The following is a 6,813-nucleotide window of genomic DNA, read 5'->3' on the forward strand; positions in this document are numbered from 1 at the left end:
CTGCAGTCACCAACCTGCCTGCCCAGCATGGTAACTATGGGCAAAACACATGAGTTAATACCATTTTTGGCGCGAACTTGTAGAGGCCTGTGTCCAGCAGTGAACAGTGATAGGCTGAAATGATGATACCAATTTAAGTAGAATAGTTCCTGTCAATAGAAGTATGCATTTATTTTACTTTGTCTTTCATAAATACCATCTCGATTTTCATCATTAAATAAATTGTTGTCCAAATTGTAACATCTCACCTGTAATGGGTTCGGCCACAAAAGATAAGACCCAACAAAATTCGACCTTTATTTACTTTTTATTCCATCAGACTCCATTAACTTGAGCATCGGGTTAAGTGTTTAGAGCGAACGTATATTATACGAAGTGGAAGAGAAAAGATAATCTTCGATTTATGTTTTTATACGTTGTTATATTATAGCATAGTGTGACATTAAAGTGTGTTAAATATAATATAATATTGTCTTGGACAAACGCGTTAACATCATAACCAATTGATAAGACAAGGGCAGTATTTATTTTGAATGATGCAGCCTGTACTATCCCTCTGCTTGGCATAGGTCTCTTTCTCCTTGATGGAGTGTTTGTTATATTCCGGAGGATGTATACTTAGGTTTTAAATACATGTAGTAACTTGTGCAGTTATCACGAAAAAAGTACCAAATAAGTCTCGAGTTCTATTACCGAAAACATTACTGTGCATTACAGCTCCTATCCAGTAGAAAAAATAATAATAATAATAAACAAAGAATTCCCTTTATCCGATAATGCTAACGCAGCTAAACACCGCTAATGCCAGTCTAATTTCCTCTAGACTTACAAACTTGATAGGTATCGAAAAGCTGTACGGAAAGTTATACACTGCAACACAAAGATAAACTCACTGAATACCTATTATCTAATGTGAGTAAATATATAATTATTTAATTTTATGAAAAAAAATGAAGTTACTACGTAAAGTATGCGTAGGCTCTTTAGTTTTACCCTACGGACTTTGTAGCAATTAGTAAGTAATCTTAGGAGGATAATTAGATTTTCAAAGCCTGCTCCCAATTAATGAACTATCTGCCATTTGCAAAATAGAATTTCTAGAACTACGAAAAGGCTACATGAAGAAAATAGTAGTAATATTAAATTAAGTTGCGTACACATAAATTATTAATTTATTGCCTACGCTTGTTTAGTATGACAATTGATCAAAATAAACCGTTATGCCAAATATTTATTTTTATTATAAATTAAATATCAGTCTACAAATCGTCTTAATTTAGCACTACCTATAATTTTATTTCAAATTGATCTTTCAAAGAAAATACAAGGAATAAGAAATACGAATAGATGTCCATAAACCTGTTTATTAAGAATAAGTTAGAAATTTTCTCTTATGGAATAAATATAAAACAGATACCTACCTAAAATATTTAAGAAATATGAGAGTTAATTTCAGTCGAAGACGCCATATTGGAATAGATAATGCAAATACAAAGTGTATTGAAGCGTGGGAAGCCGATCAGAATCACGTAGCTGAACATGACATGCAGTTTAGATTTTCAATGTCAGTTATGTCTAAGGGCCGTTTGTTTGTACCATTATAATTATAATGTACAACAAAACTACGAAAAGAGGTTTCACGAATACTAGGAAAATTACGTCATTTCTAATTTTTATAATAGCAACGATAATCTAACCCTAATTAATTATACTGATTTTGAACAATCGTAGTAAACAGCGGTTCAGGTTACTTTATTACCCATAAAAATGTTTGCACAAAACGTTACAAATATTTTTTTTTTTATTAATCAAACTGTTATTATCCACGGGCATAAATTAAAATAAATTTATTTTAATTTGTAAATTCTTAAGGCGATGTACAGTCCACTGCTGGACATAGGCCTCCACAAGTTCGTGCAAAAAATGGCGCGAGCTCATGAGTGTTGCCCATAGTCAACACGCTGAAAAAAGAAAAAAAAGATTAAACTTCGAAAACCTTAAGTCTGAGCTAAGTTAGCATTGAAATAGAGAATACTCTGTGCTTTGAATCGATATTTATTTAACATAGGACTTTCATACAAACTTCCAACCTTCGTTTTACCCCCTTAAGAGTCGAATTTCGTAAAATCCGTTCTTAACGAATGTCTACGCTCTATAAGGAGCCTTCCTGCCAAATTTCAAGTTTATAGGTATTATAGTTTCGGATATTTTGTGATGAGTGAGTCAACCTACCATCCTCCGTTTTAACCCCAAAAGGGAGTTGATTTCTAAAAATACATTATTTGGACATCTTCTCATCCTCTATAGAGCATACATTTTAAATTTCAAGTCTCTAACTTCGAAAACATAGGACTTTCATAAAAACTTCCAACCCCCGTTTTACCCTCTTAGGGGTCGAGTTTCGTAAAATCCGTTCTTAGTGGATGTCTACGTCCTATAAGGAGTCTACTTGCCAAATTTCAAGTTTGTAGGTCTTATAGTTTCGGAGATTTCCTTTCGACCTTTCGCTTTTATATATGTATAGATTATAGATATATATATTATTGAAATGTTATACCACTACCCTTTACAAGTCAAAATAACAAGACTTCTCCTTGTAGCCTGTATCTGACACGTACTTAGATACTTGTATTTCAAAGCTCTCTCTCCCTAACAAGTTTAAATAACTTTTCAATGTTAACAACTACAAACTTACTTGCTCTATTCGTTAAACTCGATTCATTCGATAAACCTACTTAGACCAACGTTTAGTCTCCAATTGAGAAACACATCCTCCGGGTTTTCACATTTTTAAACGCAATTCAGACATCAAAATATTGAGAAAATATTACAATTTTTGACGTGACAACGTCTAATGAGTCGATGAACGCCGGCGGCATGCCCGAAAAAGGATGACTCATTGCGTTACGCTCATTGTCCCGTTACGCTCAGTGATAGTCACTCAATTGGCCTATACGTCCGAGGAGATATTTTGCAACTTCGTCGTTAATGAACCGATTTTAATAATTACTTTTTGTTGGAAAGGAGATATCCCTGGTATGGTACCATGAGAAGGAAACCAGAATCTGATGATGGGCTCCTAGAGAAATCGAGGGAAATTCGCAAATCCGCATAACTTTTTACTGGGAGTACCAATTTTGATAATTTTTAATTTAATTGAAACGCGATGTTTATCATGTGGCAAATTTAAAATTCATCGAGATGTGATTACAACTTTTGAAGTAATCTTTGATAATGCATATTTACTTGACTAATTTTTTGTCTACCTACGTTGTATTACTTGTCGATATAATTGAAGTCGGATTTTTTTTGTATGCCTGCACACAATTATATTAAACGAAAGTACTATGTGATATGTGCTCTCATTTAAATTATTTGAATGAAATTAATTTAGATACACAATTATTTGAAATACACAGGCCGAAGATGGGCAGCAACGTCTTCGGTGCAACAAAGTCAGCCCTGCGGTCGCAAACCCGCCTGCCCAGCGTGGTGATTATGGGCAACAAAACACATGAGTTCACTCCATTTTTGGCGCGAACTTGTGGAGGCCTATGTCCAAGTAGTGGACTATATTAGGCTGAAGTGATGATGATTGAGATCTGAAAATTACTTTTCGAGTTATATCCAATAATGCGTATTTACTTGACTATCTTTTCGTCGACCAACGTTGTATTATAACCGCATAACTTTTCACTGGGTGTACCGATTTTGATGATTCTCGTTTCAATCGAAAGCTGATGGTTGCCATGTGATCCTATTTGTCGAGATTTGAGAAGTAGCTATCTGCTTTTTGAGAAATCTTTGACAACGCGTATTTACTTGACTATTTTTTCATCTACGTTACGTTGTATAACTTGTCGATGTAATTTAAGTCCGTTTTTTTTTTTTCGTTTGCGAGCAAACACAATTATTTTTTAAATATTTTATTTGCAGTACGTACAATATTAGGTTTTTTAACCGAATTAGGAAGAGGTTCTCAATTCGATGGCATTTTTTATGTGTATTACCTCATGTCTTTTTTACTGGGTGTACTGATATTTATAATACTTTCTTTTTTGATATTGCGCGAGATCCGACGGGTACTTTTTAAGTTTGTTGTTTGAGTTCTTTTACTTGTCAATTTTGAAATGAAGTCGGTTTTTCTCGTTTTTTATTTGCAACCAACACTACTATTTATTATATAAAAATAATAATTTTAATTTTGACAAACAAATAATGGCTACCATTAAGTTTTGTAGTTTATATAAAAACTTTATACGATATTTGTATTTGCGTAGGTATATAGGATATTAATGTACGTAACTTTGTGTCGACAAGACTATGTAGAAAGAGCTTTAACATATTCATTAAATAATTAAAACTTCTTTCGTCACGCAAAATAGGAGTTGCGGAAAACAGCCCGTGTTTATCAACATCAACTTCTTTCGTTCTTTTTTAGTTACTTTTAGTAACTGTTGTCAAATAAATAAATTAAATGGGTACACAAAAAATAAATAAACCTGTCAGTCATATAGACATACAGGCAGTACTAAAATGATTATATATTTGTTTAAAAAAAATCTACTCCAATTGAAATCGACATGATAAAACGTGAGCATCTTTAACGTCATCATCATCATCATTACAGCCTATACAGTCCACTGCTGGACATAGGCCTCCACAAGTGCTGTGTGGCTACGGCACTAAAGAATTTAGCCACCCCCTCTCTTCCCGTGGGTGTCGTAAGAGGCGACTAAGGGATAACAAGGTTCCACAACCACCTTGGAACTTAAGAAGCCGACTGATGGCGGGATAACCATCCAACTACTGGCTTTGAAATACACAGGCCGAAGACGGGCAGCAGCGTCTTCGGTGCGACAAAGCCAGTACTGCGGTCACCAACCCGCCTGCCCAGCGTGGTGACTATGGGCAAAACACATGAGTTCACGTTATTTTTGGCATCTTTAACGTAGTCCTAGTCAATTAAAAACGCATAATTACGGATAACTCAAAAACTATTCGTCTCGCTTGAGTTTAAATGACTCGACAAGGACCAGTTTTAGGAAACGTTATGCGAAAAGCACGCTCTCTTTTTCTTTATTCAATTAACAAATGAAAATTACGCTTTACATTGTATTGACTGAATGCATATACTTGTATCTTTATTCATTACTATCGTGTTACATTAAGACTAACTCTTAGGGCCGCTTTCACCGGTTGTGTATACAATGTTTATTCTGCAGATATGTTACGAATAGACTTTATCAGAAGAGGGGAAGATAAGCCATTAGGACCTTTTTTCCATCAATTAATAAACTTCAACTGTTAGATTCATATTTGCGGATAAAAACATCTCATAAATATTATATAATTAGGTAGATGGTAAATAATTGTGTTTGCAGGCAAACCAAGAAAAACCGACTTCAATTATATCGACAAGTAATACAACGTAGATAGACGAAAAAATAGTCAAGTAAATAAGCATTATCAAAGATTACTCCGAAAGTTGTAATCAGATCTCAATGAAATTCTTATATTCTTATAAAATGGCTTTCGATTAAATTAAAAATCATTAGAATCGTTACACCCAGTAAAAAGTTATGTGCATTTTCGAGAGCTTTCCTCGATTTCTCTGGGATCCCATCATCAGATCCTGATTTCCTTATCATGGTGCCAAACTAGGGATATCTCCTTTTCTAACACAAAAATAATTATCAAAATCGATTCATAAACGACGAAGTTATCCCCGAACATACATATATATATATATATATATATATATATATATATATATACACCGTCGAATTGAGTAACCTCCTCCTTTTTTAAAGTCGGTTAAAAAGAATAATATAAGATAAACTGTTCGGAACTTATAAGAAAACAACTGAATCAAAGTAAATATGCGTATTATTTAAGAAAAGCTTACCACATAATACCTTTTTTGCTTTAGCTACAAACCATTGTTAAGCTCTCTGTAAACTTTCAAAACGGCTCCGTCGCTTACAAATAAAGTTCAAGCTTTACAATACAAAAGTGAGATTAATGGCTATTTTTATGGAAGCTTACATTCAATGTCGTACTTTATTGTACTACTTCTTTGTTGCTAATGTTTTGTAATGTAATTTTTCTGCTGTGTGGTTACGGCGTAAAGAATATAGCCACCCCGTCCCTTCCCGTGGGTGTCGTAAGAGGCGACTAAGGGATAACACAGTTCCCCTACCACCTTGGAACTTAAAAAGCCGATTGATGGCGGGATAACCATCCAACTGCTGGCTTTGAAATACACAGGCTAAAGGCGGGCAGCAGCGTCTTCGGTGCGACAAAGCCAGCCCTGTGGACACCAACTTGCCTGCCAAGTGTGATGACTATAGGCAAAAAACATGAGTTCGCGCAATTTTTAGCGCGAACTTGTAGAAGCCTGTGTTCAGCAGTGGACTGCGGTGGGCTGAAGTGATGATGATGATGATGATGATGAATGTTTTGTAATTTATTTACTTCGCATTTACTTTATTATTTTTCCAAAAAGAATTAAAATGTTTAACGTTCATTCCATCCCTCAACTCTCTTACTTAATTATTTTTTAACCAAATGTTATATAGCTATAACATATTATTATCCCTTGCATCTTTAATAACAGTTGTTCACTCTAGACTAATGATGATATACCTACTGCCGAATTCTGTTGACGTTTAATATAATTATTAAACGTAAACACAATTTATGATACTAACTCTCTGAATACCAACCCCCCCCCCCCCCCCCCCTATAACTTAGGGGCATGAAAAATAGATGTTGGCCGATTCTCAGACCAACCCGATATGCACACAAAAT

Source organism: Melitaea cinxia, chromosome 2 (genome assembly GCF_905220565.1).
Source record: "Melitaea cinxia chromosome 2, ilMelCinx1.1, whole genome shotgun sequence".
In the NCBI taxonomy this organism is placed as follows: domain Eukaryota; kingdom Metazoa; phylum Arthropoda; class Insecta; order Lepidoptera; family Nymphalidae; genus Melitaea; species Melitaea cinxia.